The 21,524-nt window shown below is 43.7% G+C and overlaps 1 protein-coding gene and 2 long non-coding RNA genes across 4 annotated transcripts in view; 2 read left to right on the plus strand and 1 right to left on the minus strand.

Moving 5' to 3' along the window:
- The window catches only part of PCDH11X (protocadherin 11 X-linked), a 1,248,873-nt gene that overhangs the window by 70,168 nt on the left and 1,157,181 nt on the right, over positions 1–21,524 (minus strand). The gene's annotated exons all lie outside the window — the stretch shown is intronic.
- On the plus strand, positions 1,937–15,258 carry LOC109311044. Its single transcript, XR_002101384.1, has 3 exons — positions 1,937–1,947; positions 12,933–12,940; positions 15,157–15,258. It is a non-coding gene; the product is annotated as an uncharacterized LOC109311044 (long non-coding RNA).
- The window catches only part of LOC109311039, a 1,248-nt gene continuing 362 nt past the window's right edge, over positions 20,639–21,524 (plus strand). The window contains exon 1 of the long non-coding RNA XR_002101380.1: positions 20,639–20,670. This is a non-coding gene — a long non-coding RNA (uncharacterized LOC109311039). The remainder of the gene's footprint in view (positions 20,671–21,524) is intronic.

Genomic DNA, 21,524 nt, shown 5'->3' on the forward strand with positions numbered 1-21,524 from the left:
TTTCTTGTCCGACTTGCCACTAGAGGGCTCGTGAGTAGAGCTGTGGCTAGAAGCCAGGGCACCTAGACTTTATCTCTCTGCACAGTTGGGTGTCGGGGAGAGGGCACTGGGAGTGGTGCATCCTCAGATGCTGGATGCTGCAAATTGTTCATTTTATTGCAATGGAAAAAAACCCTAAAGTTACTCTAACACAAGCTATATTACACAGCCCAGAGTTAACCTTCACCTGGAGAAGTGTAATTTTATAATGTTAAAACAGGTGGATGCTCCTGTTTTAAGTGCCCTTAGTAGGGCTCAACATGAAACTTCACCCTAATATACAGACAGAAAAAGCATAGTACTAGTAGTTTAATTCTCAGTAAATACTCTGGGGTTATAAGTATACACTGTAAATATATATTGCTGTTTTGGGCAGTGGTCCCCAAATTTTTTCTACCTAGGGCACACATTACACTTAGACCACACTATGGACACCTAAAATGTGAGTTTCCACACATGAAAACTCATTAATTTGTGCTAAGTGCCTTCTGAGCAGCTCAAAGTTATGTCACATCATGTGAGGGTTAACTCGGAGCTATGCTATCTAGCTCATGTTAGGGTAACTTCAGTCTGCTCCTCAGAAATAAAATAAGCAATTTACAATCCTCCAGCCTCCCAAGATGCACCACTCTCCATTCCCACCAGCCTTCTCCTCAGCCAGAGCAGAAATAGAGCCCAGGTATCTTGGCTCCTAGCCACACATCTAGCCCTAGACCTCTGAGCTACATATAAATTGGCTTAAGTAATCAGAAACTGGTTTAATAGTGTAACAGAAGATAAGTTCAGTACACATAAACTTGTTTCAAAATGGCTAAAACCAGTTTGAGACAAAAGTGAATGTAGTACAGCAAAAGCTTTATCTGGCATGCATGGGGAATGGGGGGTGCCAGAGAGGCCCGCCCCTCCTGCAGTGTCAGGTGCGCCGCCACCCTTCCGCTGCATTGCTGCCCCTCCCACTGCAAGGGATGGCGAGTGGGGCAGAAGAGAAAGGGAAAAAAGAACTGTTATCTTGAGGGCTCGGCAGTGCAGGCTACTTTGCCCTGGACCTTGGGGCTCAGCAAAACTGGAAGTGCCATGGTGGGGACTTCCAGTTTTGTTTTTACCTGATAAGCCAGCATGCCAGTTAATAGAGCATGCCAGCTTGTAAGGTGCCAGATAATGTGGTTTTTACTGTATCAGACTTAACTGATTTGGATCAAACTGGTTTATGCAACCTCTGTCCCAGGCCCCTTCCTGGTTCAAGTTAAACCAATGTCCTCCAGCATTTCAGCCCTGGGCTAGGCTCTGCTGTCTTCTCCAGAGAGCTGGGCTAGGTCTGACCATCTGCTCTCTAGCTCAAGCAGGGGCAGGGGCATGGCCAGAGGCATGGCCACCTGAGGCAAAGTGAGCAGGGAAGGGGTTTATTCCCCACCCTTTCCCCTACTGGGGAACTCCAGCCTCTTTCAGCCATTCCCCCTCCCCACTCCAGTGGCAGGGGAGGAAGCATGGCCAGAGATGGCTGGCATGGTCCCCACCACCTGCCTGCCCTGACAGTAGTTGGGGCTATGGGGCTGAGCTGAGCTGACCTGTGAGTGCTGCTAAGGGCAGAGGCAGAGGGGCAGCCAGGGCTGTGGTTCAGGCTGAGGCTGTGGGGGCTAAACAGACAGCTTGCTCCCAGCTTCCCATGCCCAAGCTGGATGGGGCTCTCACAGAGCTCCAGCTGGCTGGGAAGGGCCCCACAGGACTGGCCCACAGTGGTAGGGCCCTACCCTGTCCACTGCAGCTGCATGACAGCCTGGCCTAGCAGCATGGGCAGGGGTTGGCTGTGGAATGGGCTTCCCAGGCCAGCTCAGAGGTGCCAGCAAGCCCTAAGGCCAGCTGCCACTGCCACACACCCTGTTCTGGGTGCAGCTGCACAGCCATAGCAGGGTGCCCAGGGCAGGGGGGCGACTGTTCTGTCCTCCTTGTCTCCAGCTGCTGCTCCCACCATTCTGGGTGGGAGGACTGGGAAGCTTCAGTCCTGTGGCTCCTGCCCAGCATGTGGAGCTCTGGCTCCAACTCCTGGGTACCCTGGAAGGTGGAAGGCATCTGAGTGGGAGGCATTGGGAGCTGCAGCCAAAGCTCTGGTGGTGCTTCTGCCATCACTAGCTGCCAGAAAATGTTTGGGGGGCTAAGTCCCATTAGCCCTGGCCTTTCCCCACTTACAGTTCAAACCCCTCCAATCATACTTAGCCCCTGCAGAGGCCTGGCCATGCCCCCCAGGTCAGTCTCCCTCCAGCCCTGTGGCTGCTGCAAAGTCAAGGGAAGGCTGCTCTAGCACTCCCCAGCCTTTAGTCTGAGCCATTGTAGGGATGTGCCTGCATTTCCAGAATTAAATATGAAAGTCTGTTCACTTGCAAATCAGTTCAATCTTTGCAGGTTAGAGCAATTCAGGCTCTGGCTTTCTGACTACCTGTCCCTAGCGCTGGTGGAAAGGCAGAGCTCTGCAAGCAAGAAATGGTACTAACCCTTAATATGCAACTGCTGACAGCACATTCTAACTTAACATTCCACAGATTTAATAATTGTTCTGCAAGCCAGTATAAACAAAACAAAAAAATCAAAATTTAGCTAATTTATTTCAATATAATTAATGAAGCACCTGTCCAGTAGGATGTTTTGCTGGTCAAGCAAGTAACCCTCTACAATGTAGATCTAGCCATAAACCTTCAATTTGATATTAATTGTTTAAAATGGTATTTCTTTAGACCTAGTCAAATGAAGACTTAAAGTCATTTTGAGCTTCCCATTTTTGTTTCACCTCCCCTTTCTGATTGCAACCTTGGAAAGGGAAAACGTGTATTCAACATGTCATTATTAAGAATTTACTTATAAGACAGAAACTATGTAATTGAAGTAATTGAAAGAAAACTTAACTAATGCAGAACAACCACATCCATATTTTATTTCACCGAGACTTTACTTTCGTGTAATGAAACAGCAGTTCTCAGTTTTCTCAAGCTGGAAAATGCCAGCTGGAAAATTCTTACTTTTCATAAATAATAGAGGATTTTTTTGTTGTTGAAGAGAACTCAGAAAGATCACAATAGGCCAGAATGTTTTGATGCTATTGATTCCTATTTGAAATACCTGGGCATACCTTGAAAATTATGTTTGTACACCTAGCAGTGCTATTATTGTATGGAACCCAGTGGCACTCAGAGCTACCAATCATATTTTTATTGGTCCAAAAAGCAGACTTTTAGTGAAAATTGTGTCTTTCAGAATTCACTGATGCTTCAGGTGTATAAATTTAAATTTCCAGTACAAAGTTTTTAGGGATAGGGAAGAAGGTCAACATTTATTACAGACACCAATACTATTCTGAGTTATTGTTAGCACTTTACAGGTAGCTGTCTTTTCATTGCCTTCCTTCTTGGAGCTATTTTTGTTCATTCAAATTGTTTAGTCAGGTAAGGTAAATCAGGGTGTCCACAATGAAGATATAAAGTATGTGTCATCTTACTATGATGAATCTGTAGCAATTTGGGTATTTCACGTTATGCTGGAAAACCTTAATAGGTAATGAACTACACAGTTCAATCATGCTTATGCTGTTAGAGAATTAACAACTTCCTTTTTGTTGGAGATTATTACATTTTGTTTGTAATCACCAGTGCCTTTTGCATTCATGCTAAGACTGTAAAGATTTTTTAAGCAAGGATTTATGCTATTATTCTTTGCCTGTACAGTATCCATCCCAGCGGCGGTTAGGTCTGATCATAGCCACCCGGTATGTCTACACGTTCATTAATGCATCTTAGATATTGCACATTTAGTTTAGTACTTCCTTAATAAAGCACTAACTAAATGCGTAATACCTAAAATTACTGCGTAGTAGTTCGGGCACATGGTTATTTAGTGACACTTATTACACATTAGCCTAATAACATTATGCAGTAGGCTATCAGCACAGTTTTTGCCATGACAGACTAGTGCACAACGTTATTAAGCCATGTGCAGTAAGCATTTCAAGTAGATGCACCCACTAAATATCATATTAGTACAAATAGCTTGTTTCAACTGGCACACCAGCACTCAAAACGATCAGCAAGTCTACAATACCTAAGCATTCAGGAAACTTGTTTTTGATATGGCTAATCACAAAACAACAAGAGTATCATAGTCTTCATATGACAGTCCATGAGGTTTCATCTGCTTATACCTAACAGAACTTGAGATATGATCTTTCAACATTAAAGGTATGTCAAGCAACGCTATCCGGAAAAAAAAAAACAAAAGACCATGCCACTGTAAAGAATGCAAAACACGATGGGGATAAGCTAAGATGAAATAAGCAATTTTCTCCTCCCTAGACCTAAATAAGCACTTGGATTTGCTTGACTACATATATCAAGAGTTCAGAACTCCAGTAGAACCAGAATCAAGTATTCAAAAGATATGGACCAGACTAAAGAAGAAAATAATGAGATTTGCATTAAAATCTGGCATTTAATTGTTAAGTCTGAGAGCTGTTCTGGCTTTGGGGCTGTTAGGATGTGTATGTCCAAGTTTTCATCTGGAGTTATGTTAGCTAAGACTTTATGTTTCAATAAAACCTGAGGGTTTTATCAAAATAACAGTAATGTAAAACCAAATATGGCTTCAAAGAAAAATGCAACTTGTAAGAGTTGGCTCAGGGATTAAGAAAGTGAAAATTTGTATAAATACCAGCACAAGTGCTACTGTTTATGGCACAGTTATATAAAAAAAATGAAGTTGTCTAGATTATAACAGGCCAAATGATAAAACTCTTTGTGTAATATTGATTTTTTGAAGAATGTTTCCTATATTTACTTTAGTATTTTTACCCTAGTATCTGCTATGTTTTAAGTACTTTATCACAATAATTGCCTGTCCTCAAGGACTACTACAATGCAAATAATGGCATTCATAAAGTCACTTAGAAGTCAAAAGTAAATAAGTGTTGAACTGAAGTAATTAGAACACATAATATAAATGATTAATCCATTAAAGTTCACAGCAAAGGTAAGATGCTGATCTTGCATATACAGTATCATTAATAGAGAATGGATCTAAACACCCTAATTAGGTGGAATTAAGTGGTCACCCCTCTTAATTAGAATGAAAACGAGCTTTAAACAGAATCAGAGGGAAAACTAATTAAAAATAAACTACATAAATCTCCTCCCTTCCCCCTTACTCCTAGGAGTTCTCTGTCACACCTAGGTTGAATCACTCCACTTTTTTCTCTTACATTCCTACTATCCTCAACACCCGACAGGCCAAGCACATACTTCCAGCTGAGGTCAATGGGACATAATTCATTTCAGAATCTCCACTGCCAGGTCCCACTCAGCCAGAAGGTTTACTGTGGCAGGCTCACAGTAACACAGGCTCTTCAGGAGCTAAGCATGCTACTTCCTTAGCATTTTAGGAACTGTGTGAAAATTAAAAGGCAATATAATCTCTAACTACTATACCACTGGGTTGCTCATAATAACAGGCAATGCATTTTACCATATTTATGGACAACGTTGTTGGCATGCATAACTTTTTACCCAGTTATAGTTTCCATGGTAGTCTGTAATTATCTATCATGGAACAAAAAAAATTAGGGAAGAGAAGTTAAAAGGAAGAAATATACATCTTTTGGAGAAATTAATATTAATAAGAAGAAAAACATCAAGCTGTATTAACCCTTTTTGCAGAACCTTAATTTCCCTAGAATACTGGAATATTCTTAATATGTCAACTTTATTCCCAAAAGACCAGCATTTTTTTTAATACCAAGAGAAAGTCTTGTTCATTTGAAGAACACAGTTAAAATTCACCAGTGACTTCTGAACCCTAAGATTCTTAATTCAGTTTGGCATTAACATAAATCACAATTTTCCCACAATCTTACTGGTACACATGTGGAAACCATGGCAACTATCATGATGTACAAATGTTGTTCTTACAAAAATACACAACAGAGTGCTGAAAGGCTTGCTACCCATAAATCCACAGAGTGGAGTCACTTTTTAGCTATGGTCTAAAAATATGAGTAATTGGAGTTTAGCTTTGTTATACAAGTCATGCTGCTAATGCTATGTCTTTCACTGCTGCCCTTAACCTTCCTATATAAACCCAGGGATGGGAGCTCACACACCTATCTTCTTGTCCACCTACCTCTTAGCATTGGCCTCTTTGTGCAGGGATGGAGGTATGGGGTGCTGCTGCCTTGATACAAGTTCCCCCGAACATGGGCTGTGGCAGAGGCACAGGTTCCCTGGGGGCTCTCACTCTAATTCCCTATGAATTGGTGCCCAAGGCTGATGTCCCAGTTGCCTTTTCCTGCTCCCTGAGGCCCAAGGTAGACTCAACCCTCAATCATGTTTTACAAACTAACAATGTAAATATTAAGATTGACAAATTTAGTGAAATGTTGCTCAGGGTCATTGCTTGACACCATTAATTATCCCAAATTCAAAACAATACCTGGTTTCCAATGCAATGAAACTAAGAAAAACCAGACTTTTCCCTGTCAAAACTCAAAACAAAATGTAGAGGTTTGAAAATCAAGGGAAACCAAAACCAAATAAAAAGTTGGCATTACTATTTACACAAACACTGCCATGTCTCATGCAAAACTACGTAAGACATATGTAATTATTCTGTTTCAGCAGTGGTGGCTTATTTTCATGTGTGATATAATTTACCAATTTTAAACACCTACCCTGAGGAATATAAAGTATAACACTTTTGAGTGTACTTAGTTTTAACTGGAATTCATATAAAAGTGAAATCTTTGTTTCCCATTGAAATTGAAAGCACTGTTTTTAAGTAGCTATAACTCTTTTGGGGTTTCTAGTTATATAAACATTTTCAAGTTAATTTAAATGTGTTCAGAAAGCTGATTTAAATGAGAGTATGTTTACTAGACTCTAATGAAATAAAAACTATGAACACAGAATGCAGGGCATTCTGGTTGTTAGTCTACCTTAACATATGGTTATCTTTTTAGGCACTTCACAAGTATTTAAAAATAGAAATAAACATTTTATTTCTTACAATTCTTAAGGAAAAATAGTTTGATTGATGCAGTAGTCCTTGAAATTTGTATTTGCTTATATGTGCAAATGTCAATGTTGTGCATGTGTGAAAAAAACAGAGGGGATACTAAGCTGAAGCATTCATATGCATTTTTCCCCATATGGGTGCTAAATAAATTTGATTATTTAACCATTTAAATATTGCTCCCTAATACAATCTCTGCATTGGCACAATACATCAGAAGTTCTCTGAAGTGCCAGTTTTTGTTCTTCTTGGCATTTTAAGGCCCTCTCTACATGTACAGATAAAGGTCTCATGGGATCTAATGCACCATCCACACAATTGCACTTCCTGCCATGCCAGATGTGTATAGCAGGAGGCATGGTTTTGGGATCATGAATTGATCTCATCATACCTCATTGCCAGTGCAGAGGGAGACTGATCCCAGGCTCCTCCTCCATTGGCAAGAAGCAGGCCCCCTCACCACTCCCATCAGTTGTGGGGACTCTTGACCCTGGCTACAGGTGGGGCACAAGCAGGACCAGAAGCCCTATCAATTGTGGGACTCTCTGCCCCCAAAATTGTGGGGCACTGCTGTGATGTTCCAGCCCCAGGGAAGCATGGAGTACCCTGCGGCTGGGAGATCACAGTAGCTTTGCTCTCCCAGCCACTGCATGGAGTGCTCTTGCAGCTAGGAGATCACCACTGCTATGATCTCCCAGCTTTGAGAATGCACTTATGCTGCCGCATGACCAGGAGATCACAGAAGCTGTAGTCTCCCAACCTCAGACTTCCTACACAGGCAAATTAAAACTGAAATGAAAACAGCTATTAAAGTTATTGAGCAATAACTTTCTAGCTTGTTGGACCATTTTAAAGTGTCATAGTTTTCACATGGAGCCAGTCTAAATTTTTTGCACAATTAACATAATTGCATAACGGATATAACATGCAGACGGGGTCTAATATACTGAATGCATGGTAAGATACTTTACTTCTCCATAAATAGAGAGAGAGAGAGAGAGAGAGAGAGTGAGAGAGCTGTACATACATATGTATACATTTATATTTGGGCACTAATTGCTTGGGTTTTATTTTTTTATTATTATTATTTTGAGAGCGAGACAGATAGAAATTAAATGCCTTGATTTGACAAAGATGTATCAGCTGACATGTATACTTTTCATTTCAATTTTTGGGTGAAGCCCAAATTGCACTGGAGAAAAAGCTCAGCACCATAATTATAAATGTACCTGTTTTAGAAAACCTTGCAGTAGGAGAAAACTTCTCTATTTCAAATGTATATTTCTGGATTAAGTCAGTCAGTGAAAAGATGGTTTTAAAATGGACTGTTCAAAATATGTCAATTTCTTGCTTTGCTTGAACTGTTTTTGCTACTCCAAAATAATTATAAATATTGAAGACCTGATGCATTTTCTTACCTTTTCAGATTTGGCAGGGTCTGCCCCGGGTTAAAGGAATGTAACTGAGCTAATCAAAGTAAGTCTAGAGCTTTTGTACAGTCTTACTTTTTATTATGGTTTACAACACACCATTTGATCTGTGAATTCCTAATGATCAATGCTACAGGGCTGTTATCCCCCCCCCATTTTGTTTTGTACTTGTTTTTTTGTTTTTTTCTGGAAAAATTCAGGCAAGCGAGTTCAATTTGCAACTGCACAATATTTCTATACATTGTAATAGTGGTAACAGTTGTTCAGGTTTCAATCTTCCAAATCAGTATTTCAGGGGATACCACTATTTCCTGAATGGTTAGAGTCTTGCAGGAAAAAAACCTTTAGCTCTGTAATCCTTCTATATAGGAAACAACTAACAATACTGCATTGAACTCTGACTTTTGCTTACAAAGCCTACAAGAGAACTGAACAGTGCTGAATCAATGATAAGCTCTGCCTGATTAGAGGTTAGTTCCTCACCATCTCGGCTGAACTGCTATGACTCAAAATATCTCTCTCTTCCTCTGTATAGGTAGCTCTGGGCAGAACTCAGCCTTGCTGTGTAGTTTCTTAGCATGTCCAGAGAGAGAGAAAAACAAACCAGAAGGAAAGTAAGCCAACTATTACTGTGGTGCAACACTATTCTATATATATAAAAGCCTTAGTCTGTCTGTCTCTCTATAATGCTTTATTTTCACTTTGATTGGCTGAATGAAACAACCAATCAGAGAGCATTCAGACAGGAGATGGTGCAGCTGAGTACCACCATGATGGTGCGGACACAGAGGATGGAGTGGGGGGGAGGGGATGAGGCCAGCACTGCTGGCCTTGGCCTGACCCCCATGCCCTGCTTCTTGCAGGTGGCAGTGATGGAGCGGGGGCCCATTTCCCTGCTCCCCCATCTGGACAAGAAGTGGAGGCAGGGCCAGATGCAGGGGGATGAAGACCTGCTAGGCCCTGACAAAAGCTGGCAGGGAGGGGGAAGGAGGGAAGGAAGTGAGAAGGGGATGGGGGAGAGGGGGGCCACAGTGGCACTGCCACTGCTCCTGCCATGCCCTGATAACAGCCCCAAATGGGTTGGGGGAGCAGGCCCAGCCCCAAAGTGATGAAGGCAAGGGTGGGAGGAGCGGTTCCATTCGCCTCATCCCCATACCAAATGAGAAGTGGAGGGTGGGGCTGGATACCACCCATCGTGATGGTGGAGAACACACTGCTTCTGCCCCACCCCCACCAGGCCCTGACAAAAGCTGGCATGGAGGGGAGGGGGTTGGGGAAGGGGAGGCACATTGTCAGCGCCCCACCCCTGCCAGACCCTGCCAACAGCTGGGAGGGAGGAGAGCAGGGATGGGAGGCAGGCGGACATGGGCAGGGATGACCCAGAGCACAGGGGAGGGGGAGAACAGGCCCAGACCCAAAGGTGGGGGGAGGGAATGAGCCTAGACCCAAATGTTGGAGGAGGGGAAGGGCCCAGACCTTAAGCAGGGGGGAACTGGCCCAAAGCCTTATAGGCAGTTGGCTAGTATGATTATAAGGCCTCTGGCAGATGTTAAAAATAATACTCTGATTGGGAACTGAGGAATTTTATGCCCCATCACAAATATGATACAACTTGACATATCAGATGTGCATGGCAGGACATCAATTGCTTGGGATACAGCATAAAATTTCCCAGATCCAAATCATGCATCTGTCAGGTCTGAACTGGATTGGACAGGATGCAGTTGTATTCCAGATACTGGAGCCATGCACTGTGCTATACATCCCCCCCCCTCCCAAGAGTAGAGCCTGAGATGGCTCTACAGGGTGGCTGCAGACAGATGATTGTCAGCATCTGCTGCTTCAGCCCTGGGTCTGGGACACATGCAGTACCCTCAGTTTAATGTGGCATACAAACCAGCCACAAAAAATATTCTTCATTGCACTATACATTGTATGTGGAACATCATTGGTTTGTCGTTTTATGGCACAATAAATTGGCTAAATGTGTGGTATGCTGAATTTATGGCATGATTAACACTATAAGCATGCAATTAATGTAACATCTGCCAAGGGCCAAAGAGAACATTTGGTGTCACTTTGAAAAATGTAACAGTTATTTTTTAAAGGTCTGCTATAACTGAACCTGAAAAATTTGTAAGCACATATACTGTAGATATGTAAACATCACTATGATATATGCTTTCAAAAAGTTGAGATGGATTTGTTCATGCAAAAATATGCTTGATGTAGGAACAGGAAGACTGTGAGCTTAATCTCTTTTCATATTCATCACAGCTTAGATGCATACATACACAGATCCTTGCCTGAATGTTCTTATAAGATATCTAAGAGTAAGAGGGTTTCACTCACCTATGAGGCAGGGACAATGAAGGAAGTTTTTAAAGTTACTAACCAAGAACCAAGCTAGTGAATTCAGATAAATAGTTTATGCACTTTTTATTCTTTCATATCTAAAAGACACAAAAACCAGGGAGAAAATAAAATTAAGTTTTAATGTATCATTTTTATGAACCCTAAAATGTTTCTATAACAATTCAACATTGTTGCTTCAATCCATGTTTTATTGTCACATGACTAAACACTAAGATTGACCAATGAATCAATTACTATTTACTGCCATCCTGCCATGGCTATTACCCTCTATCAAAAAATATGAACACCAATAAAAAATGGTGAAATAGAATTAATCTGGCATGACAGAGGGGTGGTTACAGCATTAAATGATAGCTGCAGTGGACTGTGATTATCATTTCACTGCAGGGAATCACAGATGTGTTCTGCTATTAGACTAACACTCACAACCATGGAATAAATTGGAATCAGTGTTGGAAACCTTGACTCAAATGCAGCTAGCATGAAGTAACCACCCAAAAGCATAGCATTGGCTGTTGTACATCCTTATATGAAAGATAACAGCAAAGCCATCCATGTTGATCATTTTGAAACCTCTCTCTAAAAAGTCTTTCATATCTTTGGACCAAAAGAAAAATCATCCCCTGCTTCCTATTTTGAGGCTTTAGTAGGTTGGTGCTCCTTTAGCTAGACCCAGAAGTCAGCTTTTTCATAAAGGCCAGTCAGCTATCAGTTCCAGGTTACAGTACATTTATTGTACATGCTTGTCACAACTGCAAACAAAGCAAACAACAGACAAGGAAATGTACCAAAAAAGAAAAAGGAAAAAAAAGTAAAACCTCTAGACTTTCCTCAGACCTAGAGAAAGAGGCAATCCAGGCTCTGTGCTTTTTTTCCCCTCAGTTTGCCAGCCTCCTTTCTTTCTCCCTCTCAGCTCAGCTCCCTGGGAGCTTTTAACTTCCTCTGGACCAGCCAATCATCTCTGTCAGCTGGCCCCATGTCCCTAGGGAGGCAGGATATTACCCATTAACTCCCTGAAGCTAGGCTGCAGCCCCTGAGCCATGCACGCCATTATACACCCCCCTCCCCCCAATAGTAGAGCCTGAGATACACTCTTTCAATGTTTTCAACCCAGAACAGAAGTCTGCATGTGCATGTGCAGATCCAGGTTGGTGTTATATTGAAAAATTGAAAGACTGCAGGGACAGGATCCTCATCAACCAGGATTTGGTCTCCAATATAACATTAAGGTTATGGTTCAGGACCAAATGAAAACAAACCCCTAGGAGGTAATTGCAAAGGTCCTTAACAGCCCACATAATTGCTAGGCACTCCTTTTCTATCACAGCATGCTTCTGCTCCCAGGGAAGGAGCTTTCTGCTGAAATACAGAATGGGGTATTCTCTATCCTCAGACTCTTAGGAAAGAACCACTGCAGGCCTCACTTTGAGGCATCTGTCTGCAATATAAATTATTTTGTTAAGTCCAAGCTGTGTAGGATCAGCACACTCCATAGTAGCCATTTTACTTTCCCAAATGCTGCCTTACATTTGAGTGAATGCTGGATCCTTTGCAGGGCTCCCTTCCACAGCAGGTCAGTTAGTGGGGCTGTGATAGCAGAAAATTGTGGGATGAAATGTTGATAGTAGTTTCCTAAGCACAGAAATGACTTCATCTGCTTTTTACATTTTGTGGTACTGGTGATTCTACCAAGGTTTTTACTTTGTTGATTAGATTGCCATTGCCCAGTATATACCCCAGATTCCTAGTTTCTGTGTACCCCAAGTGACATTTATCTTGGTTGGCTGTGAGACTAGCCACTCATATTGACTACAACACCTCTCTTACCTGCTGGAGGTAGCCCACCTACATTTTAGCAAATATTATAATGTTGTTTGCTATATTATTTGGCCAGTCTCCCCCTGAACCAGTATTTGTCACTGGATGAGTGGACAATGCAGCCAGCAAGGCAACAGCAAGTGATGGACAGCAGTCAACAAACCTGTGTCACCTTGGGATGCCCAAATGGTTCCAGGTGAAGAAGTGTCTAAGGATGGGGTAATGGAGCCCCCTGGGTGAAGGAAATGCCCCCAGAAAAGTGGATGAGCCAAAATCCTTTTGGCCAACAGCAACCACACTACTGAGACCTCACCCACCCAGAAAAAGTGAAGTTGTAGACGCAATACAGCAAGTGCTTCCTTGGAGCAGTGTTCTGGCTAGAAGCTGCAACAGGTCTATACTAATCATTTTTACCCTTGTCTTGCTATTGGAGTCATATAGCTCCTGCTGAGAAAAAAGATTGAGGGCCCATTGTAACCCCTTTCTTCATTGTTCTGCCTAGGCATTTCATCAAAGGTCACTCATCCTAATGGGGAAGGACCCAGGCATTTGGCAGAAGCCCAGATGTCCAAGCAACCCTATTCAGGAGTGGCCTGCTTGCCCCAGCCTGGGGAAGGCCCTAGAAAAGGTGGACTAAAAAGCTTCCTTCCAACTTCTTTTTTCCCCCGACTACACTAATCATTGCTTTTGGAATGTTCACACTATGTTAACCAGACTTCAACTGAAAAACCACAAACTTTGGAAAGGGGCCATATTTGATAGAGAAGTACATCAACTGGGTGCTGATATTGCAGCTCTCAGTGAGATGAGACTTTCAGAAACTGGATCACTAGACCAAGTAAACTACCATTTCTGTTGGTCTGGAAAACCTGACAATGAACCAAGAATACACGGTGTCAGGTTTGTTATTAAGAAGTCTGTCCTCAGTGCATATCCCCTCTGGTATCTAGCAATGAAAGGAACATGTGGCTGGATGTGAAAACAGACTTGGAAACCCTGACACTTCTATCCATCTACAGACCAACACTTAACTACTCCAAACAGAAAAAAAGGTAAGTTCTGTTCCCAACTGGAACAAATCATTAAGTTTTTCCCCGCAATGATGCCCTTATCTGTTATACTGTCTTAGCTGCCATTCCCCAGCTTCCAAAGATGCAGCAGCTAGACCAAATACCAACTTTCAAAGATGTAGAGAAAGCTATCAAAGAGATTGAACCTGGGAAAGCAGCAGGCAACAATCAGGTACTTCTGGAACTCCTAAAGGAAGGGAAGAGAAAGCTTGCAAGCAACAACCACACACTTCTCTGCACCTACTGGGAAGAAAGCCATAGACCCTAGAACCTGAAAGATGCAAAAATAATTTCTCTATACAAAAATAAAGGGTACAGAGGAGACTGCAACAACAACCAAGGGATAGCTCTGCTCAGTGTGGTCAGTAAGGAGCTTGAAACGGGGCCTTCTGAAATGACTCCACTTTATGAGTGAGTATATCCTGAGAGCCATGGGTTCAGAGCTGGGTATTCCATGACTGACACATGTCCTTCACACTGTATTTGCTGCAAGAAAAAAAGCCATGAACAACAGGCACTTCTCTATGTAGCCTTCATAGATTTACAAAGGGCCTTCAACATGGTTAGCAAGAATGGCATCTACAAGATCCTGTCAAAAATTGGCTATCCACAGAAGGTGCTCTTCCTGTTCAAGGAGTCCATCTCAGCTCCAAATACTGCTTCAGGAACTCCTCCTGCTGCTGTTTCCTCTGGAATGGCTACTGCTGGAGTTGGAGCTGTTGAAAAAGCTGCTGTTGTTGCTGCTGCAGCCCATCCAGTCATTTTTGCTGGAATTGGATTTAGGTGCCTGGATTCTCCACCACATATAAGGGTGCCAATCCCCACACAGATGAAAAGGAGCATGAGTGCTCAAGAGCCCCCATGGATCACCAGAAGCATCCATAAATGTCTCAAAGCTAAAAAGTAGGAGTACACCCAATGGAAGGGAGGGGCCATCACCAAGGAGGACTATACCTGTATTGCTCAAGACTGTAGGGGGCTGTTAGGAAGGCTAAGATGGAGATGGAACTGGGACTAGTGACCTGGATCAAGGATAACAAGTCCTTTTTTAAATACCTAGGAGGTAAAAAGAAGGTACCAGGTAACATAGGGCCTCTGAAGGATATGCTAGGAAAATTGGTGGTCACACCAGAGGACAAAGCTAACTTATTTAACAATTCCTTTGCATCCATCTTTTTGAGAAGGGACCAGGACATCCCCCTCACTGGGATCCCCGACGGACCCAGGGGAGGTGCTGCCAGGCCCGGGGTCAGTGAGGACCTAGTCAGGGAACTTTTGGTAGGTCTAGACATGTTCAAATCAGCAGGTCCTGATGATCTCCACGCCAGAGTGCTGAGGGAATTAGCAGAGGTCATTGAGGGACCCCGGCAAGGCTTTACAAGCACTCGTAATGCTCTGGTGAGGTGCAGGACTGGAAGAAGGACCAATGTGGCCCCCATTTTAAAAAAAGGGAGGAAGGAGGACCCAGGAAACTACAGACCCATTAGTCTTACCTTGGTCCTGGGGAAGCTCTTTGAGAAAATTATCTACAAGCACATCTGCAAGGGGCCAGCAGAGGAGATCATGCTTAGGGGCAACCAACATGGGTTCATTCAAGGCAAGTCCTGTCAGATGAACCTGGTGGCCTTCTATGACCAGGTCACAAAATCTTTGGATGCAGATGTTGTAGTGGATGTAGTCTTTCTAGTCTTTAGGAGGGCCTTTGACACTATCTCTCACCCCATTCTCATTAAGAAATTAGGCGACTGTGGTGCTGATGCCTACATGGTCAGATGGGTCACAAATTGGCTGGAGGGCCACACTAAGAGAGTGGTGGTGGGTGGGTCTTTTTCAACTGGAGGGATATGGGCAGTGGGGTCCCCCAGGGCTTGGTCCTCGGGCTTGCACTGTTAAACATCTTCATCAGCAAACTTGGATGAGGGGCTGAAAAGCATCTTGTTCAAATTCACAGAAGACACTAAGATGTGGGGAAAAGTCAGCATGCTGGAGAAGAGGGACAGGCTGCAACTAGATCTAGACAGGTTACAGGGGCGTGCAGATGAGAACAGGATGGGATTCTATACTAACAAGTGCAAGGTACTGCACCTTGCGAGGAAGAACCAGCAGCATACCTACAGGCTGGGGAACTCCCTTCTAGTCAGCACAGAGGCAGAAAAGGATCTTGGTGTCATTATTGATTCCAAAATGAACATGAGCTGCCAATGTGAGGACGTGGTCAGGAAAGCTAACCACACCTTGTCATGCATCCACAGATGCATCACAAGAAGGTCCAAGGAGGTGATCCACCCTCTCCATACAACACTGGTCAGGCCACAGTTGGAGTACTGCATCCAGTTCTGGGCACCACACTTCATGAGGGATATGAAGAGCATTGAGAGGGTCCAGAGGAGGGCCACTCACATGATCAGGGGACAGCAGAGCAGGCCCTATGAGGAGAAGCTACCGGACCTGAACCTGTTCAGCCTCCACGAGAGAAGGCTGAGAGAGGATCTGGTGGCCATCTACAAACTGGCAAATGGGGACAAGCAGGCTATACGGGAGTCCCTGCTCCCCCAAGCTCTACTGGGAGTAACGAGGAACAACAGCCATAAGTTGACTGCGGGTAGATTCGTGCTAGATATCAGAAAGCATTTCTTCACAGTCAGGGCAGCTAGGATCTGGAACCAACTTCCAAGAGAAGTAGTGCTCACTCCTACCCTGGGGGCATCCAAAAAGAGGCTAGACAATCAACTAGCTGGGGTCATTTGACCCCAGCATTCTTTCCTGCCCAGGGCAGGGGGTCGGACTTGATGTTCTGCTCAGGTCCCTTCTGACCCTACCTACTATGAAACTATATAATAAGTTGTTACTCCCTTAGCCAGACCCAGGAGCCAGATTCCTCATAAAGGCTAGGCAGCTCTTAGTTCCAATTTTCAGTACATTTATTGTACACACAGAAAGCTTGTCACCACAGTAAATAAAGCAAGCAATAAAAGAGGCAAATGTGCAAGAACAAACAAAATGTAAAACTTCCAGTCTCTCCATAGACCTAGAGAAAGAGGCAATCCAGGCTCTGTGCTTTTCCCTTAGTGCACAAGCCTCCACTCTCCCTCTCTCTCATCTCCCCTTCCTGGGAGTTTTTAATTTCCTCTGGGCCAGTCCATCATCCCTGTCAGCTGACCCTATGTCCCTAGGCAGGCAGGTGATTACTGTACCTCCTTCAGCTGGGCTCCAACCCAAGCCATGCACCCTGTTACAGTGGGCCTTAAAGAAAACATTGTGTTTGTATAGAACATTATAAAAGAAAAGTATTATCCATTTTAATATAGTAACAACATAATAAAATATTTTTTGAATCTCAAATCATGTAACTAACATGTATAAATAAGGTTATTACTTCCCTCTAAATAATGTAAGTTACACAACAGCCATTTTATGAATAAGTACTGAATGGTTAAATAATGTACCTAATGTTAACCAGTGGCCTAGCTAAAATGCATAAGTCCCTGCTTCTCTACTAATCTACCTTTCCTTCTTTTTGATCCTGTCTAAATGTTACACCACCTGGTTTTAGAGTACAGATACAGAACGCCACTTCTTCCACTCCATTTTTCCATGTCTGTGTTAGTTTTAATTAAAACTTCTGCATAAACAACAAATTCATATGTGTGACCTGGACTTCTAAGATTCTCAATGCACTCTTTTTGAAGATATGACATTAGCAGAGATGAACATAAATTAGCTCACATCATGGAAAATAAAATGAGTTTACCCTTTAGTGAGTCAAAGTTCCCTGTGTGCAAGTTCTAAAATTAGAAACTGGACTTGGAGGTTATAATGTACAAAGAGAAGTTCAAATTGCTTTGACATTTAGTCTGTTTGGTTCAACTACACTGAGGTCTATGGCCTGTCAGAATGACCCAGGAAAGCTGCAAAAGAAGCTTTGCAAAAAATATTCTAACATTCTTCTACTTAAAAAAAGAAGAGCGATAGATGGATCATATAAAGCACAGTTAAGTGGACTAAGGAATGATAACATCATGGCACTACTATGAACAGCAGCAATACTGCAGGTACTTCCTGAATTCTGTAATCCATCTGTGATATCAGCATGGAGCCCCAGAACAAAAGTATCTGATCTGCATGTTCCAAGTCCCCGTATGCATTATTTCGTCCATAGCCAGATTCTGCAGGACAGTATGGTGCTGGAAGTTTTAGATGGAAAGGTACAGTCTCAGTGACAGAAGCATGAGTTTCTGCCTAGGCTAATTTAAATGTTTATTTTTGAGCACTTTTAAACATTTGAAAAGGATTACTCCTCCCACGAAGGGGTGTCAGTTCAGAAGCATAAGCGCATGGGCGGTTCACTGTGAATATGGCACTAGTGCCGAATGTTAGCTTCAGTACTAACATAGCAGCTAGCAGGTGTGCTAGCTGACAGCATATGTGTAGCTGTAACACGTTGGAGTCCCGGGAGGGCCATGACACCCCCTGGCAGCTCTGCGACCATGCCCTGCTCTGCCCCAGGGTGATCCCCCTGTCTCTCTTGCCATGCCTTGATTGATTATAGATTAATAAAGAGGCTGCCCCTGGACCTGTGCTAGGACTTGGTTCCCCTGGCTGGGCCACTTTAATCAACTCTGCCTGGCAGGGCAACCAAAGTTTTATGGGCAAAGTTTTATTGCATAGCTAATTGTAACTTCCCCTTTACCACACCCCATGCCTCATGGGGGTTACCAGTACAGTGTGCTCTTATGGGGCTTTGGCCTCCCCAGCCTCTGCCCCTTTACTCTAGCTAGGCCTGCTAGCCTAGGCCCAGTGAATAGGAACTCGCTTTGAGGCACTAGCTTCTCTCATCCTTTCTAGGCCCCGAGCCCTTGGATCATTTATTCCTGGCCCCTGGCCCCTCTGTGTCTATGCCCTGGCTGGTGCCGGGTCCCTGGTCCCTCTGTGCCTGTGCCCCTCTCAGGCACCAGGCTCCCTAGACCCTTTGTGGCTCACTTAGCCTTTAAGCCCTGAGCTTGCCACTGGTGGGGCTCAAGGAAATCAAGTGGACACTAATGAGCTCCCCTACACCCTCATCCACAAACCACCCATACCTAGCATAAATACAAGCCCCTGGGCTACAACAGGAATATCAGCATATAGCAGCCTTCTCCCCCTTTATGAGCCTAAGGCTCTCTGTTACAGTAGCACTACCATGGTGGTTACAGCAACTTTGCTTTCATATTAGTGGCATGAAGATTTGTCCAAATTACACTTCTACATCCAAAACCACTTTAAACTTTAAGGAAATTAGGTTCAAAACTTTGTTCTAATCCAGATTCCAGGTTTGTGGTTCATGTCCACAGTTAAGCAGATACAAATGATCAACATTGAACACAATCTCTTCTGTACCACCTTTTTAAACCAAAAGAATGTATCTCCATCAGTTCCATGAATGAATGTAATCAATAATGCAGGTTGTTTAGTGCATCATACTTTCCTTACCCAATATGATCAAACTATATTGTCCAGACTGACTAGGCAGAGCTGATTTGCTCTATAGGATCATGTAGTATTGATCAAGCTTTTGGCCTCAAGGGGCCAGTCTGTGGCCTGAACTAGACTTCCATGCACCAGGACTGGGCCCTGTACAGCCTTGGCTGAACCTCCCTGCATGCCAGGATCAGACCCCTCTATTGCCCTCCCCTGCCCAGTCCCACATGCAGCATCAGTGTTCTGGGATCCCACTCATCCCCACATCGGCCTCACATTGCCCAACCCTGCATGCTAGGTTCATTGGCTCAGGGCTCCATCCTTCCTCTTCTCAGTCCCACATGCTGGAATCAAGGCCTTGGAACCCCAAGCTGGCTCTGTCCTGGCCTACACCACCATGTGCACCCAATTTATCATGCAGGATTATAGCAAAACCCACAGTATATATATATTTTTTATTATTGCATTCCCACCCTTTCCCCAACCATTTCTGACTTTTTCTCTCCCTCTCTATTCCCTATAGATAAGTATAAGTGAACTTAGGATAAGCTTTAAACATTTTTTTTTGGTAGCAAGTTTTTAGCTTTGTATCCATTGTTTTATTTTGTATTATTATTAGGTTTGTATTGATTTTTACTGTTGTATATTGTATTCTTATCATTTTTGTATTGATTTTTATTGGGCCTGTGTTTGTAAGTGAACTAAAGTCATGTCAACTTTCCATTTCCCATGTCAAGTCTTCATCTTCTGTCCTCTGCCTGGGCATCCCATGTTGCAATAATATGATTCATTGTACCCCTCCTGTGTAGATTGGTTCCCCGATGAATGAGAATGATTGGGCATGATTGAACTACAATGGTAGCAGGCATCTACTGAATGGCCTGTAAGGACTGAGCCATCACCTCACATTGTTTCATCCAGGAACCACAGACCTCACCCAGGAACAGAGACAGAAACCCAGCATTTGAAAGACAAAAGACCCTGCAGAACCAGAAACTCTACCATTGTACCCCACCATTACAGACACCCAAAACTGCACATCCCTGCATGGAGCACACATGCTGAGTATGCCGGGGCTGACTCTTGCCTGGGCATGCCTCTTGTCACTAGGGTGACACAAGGTCTGCCCCTATAAAAAGGGGCAGTGAAGAAAGACCCAGGGGAATGTTCTCTCCATCTGGACCAGCACCATGCCACACCACCTATCCACCCAGAGGCCCTGCCAGCAACCCCGCTCTGGACAATACCTACTGGACAAGGCCCCCATTCCAGCCTGGGATAGGTAGATGTTACCTGCACACCTCCTCCTACAATTTGTACTCTCTCTGTCTCCCTCTCTCTCTTTCTCCTGGACTTCAGTGGACTTGAGCCCCTGCATCAAGCCTCTCTAACCCCTGCTGCCATTCTGTGTGCGTGCGCGCGCGTGTGTGTGTGTGTGGGTTGGTGCAAGGGAACCAAAATGGCACTGTGTCACTATCTCTCCTGTTCAATAAAACCACCATCATTTGCAACCCCAAGTTGGATCATGTTTTACTAAATCCCAGTCCCTTCCCTATCTTAAATCCAGCCTCATTGTCTTTCTCAGCTCCAGTTCCCACCCTCTCAGCTAGTTTCCCCATCTCCTCCCAATTCCATCTCCCCTTTTCTGCCACCTCTTGGCCTCTCCCTGCTTTCCTGCTGTCTCTGCTGCCTGATGCTTTTCCTGTGACTTTCTGCTGCCACTCTCTCTTTCAGGCTCCACTCCCCCCTGCCCTGCAGCTTCCCAGCTTCTATTAGCTGTTGTGCAGTTCTCTCCAGCTTCCAGCACCTACTGCCACTCTCTGCAACTTCTCTAGCTGACCTGGAGCCATCTGCTGGCTCTTCACACCCAGAACCCCTCTTTAACACCTACGCTTTCCCTCAGTCCCATTTTCCCCTCTCTCTATCTACCTTTTCAGCTCCCCTGTAGCTCTGGCTCCGCTCCCAGACTCTGTGCGGCATGCTTCCCTGTTCTGCAGGCTTTGGGCATTGTCTTTTAATCAATTAAGATCAATTAATCTAAAGTTACCCCTGAGCTTCAGCCAAGGCCCCTGTAGTCTACCAATTCTAATCCTGGTCCTGGTAACGTTAATTCCCTACACGTCTATTTTCTTACCTTAACCTTTCTCCAGGTATCCCAAGTGCACCAAGCACATACATACATACACATCACAAGACCCAATTTAGGAACTCAACTGTGTTTATGTGTAGGTGGGTGATATGTGTGTAAATTAGTGAATACATATATATATATATATATATATATATATATATA

This window comes from Crocodylus porosus, unplaced genomic scaffold (assembly GCF_001723895.1).
Source record: "Crocodylus porosus isolate Cpor-Errol unplaced genomic scaffold, CroPor_comp1, whole genome shotgun sequence".
Lineage (NCBI taxonomy): Eukaryota > Metazoa > Chordata > Crocodylia > Crocodylidae > Crocodylus > Crocodylus porosus.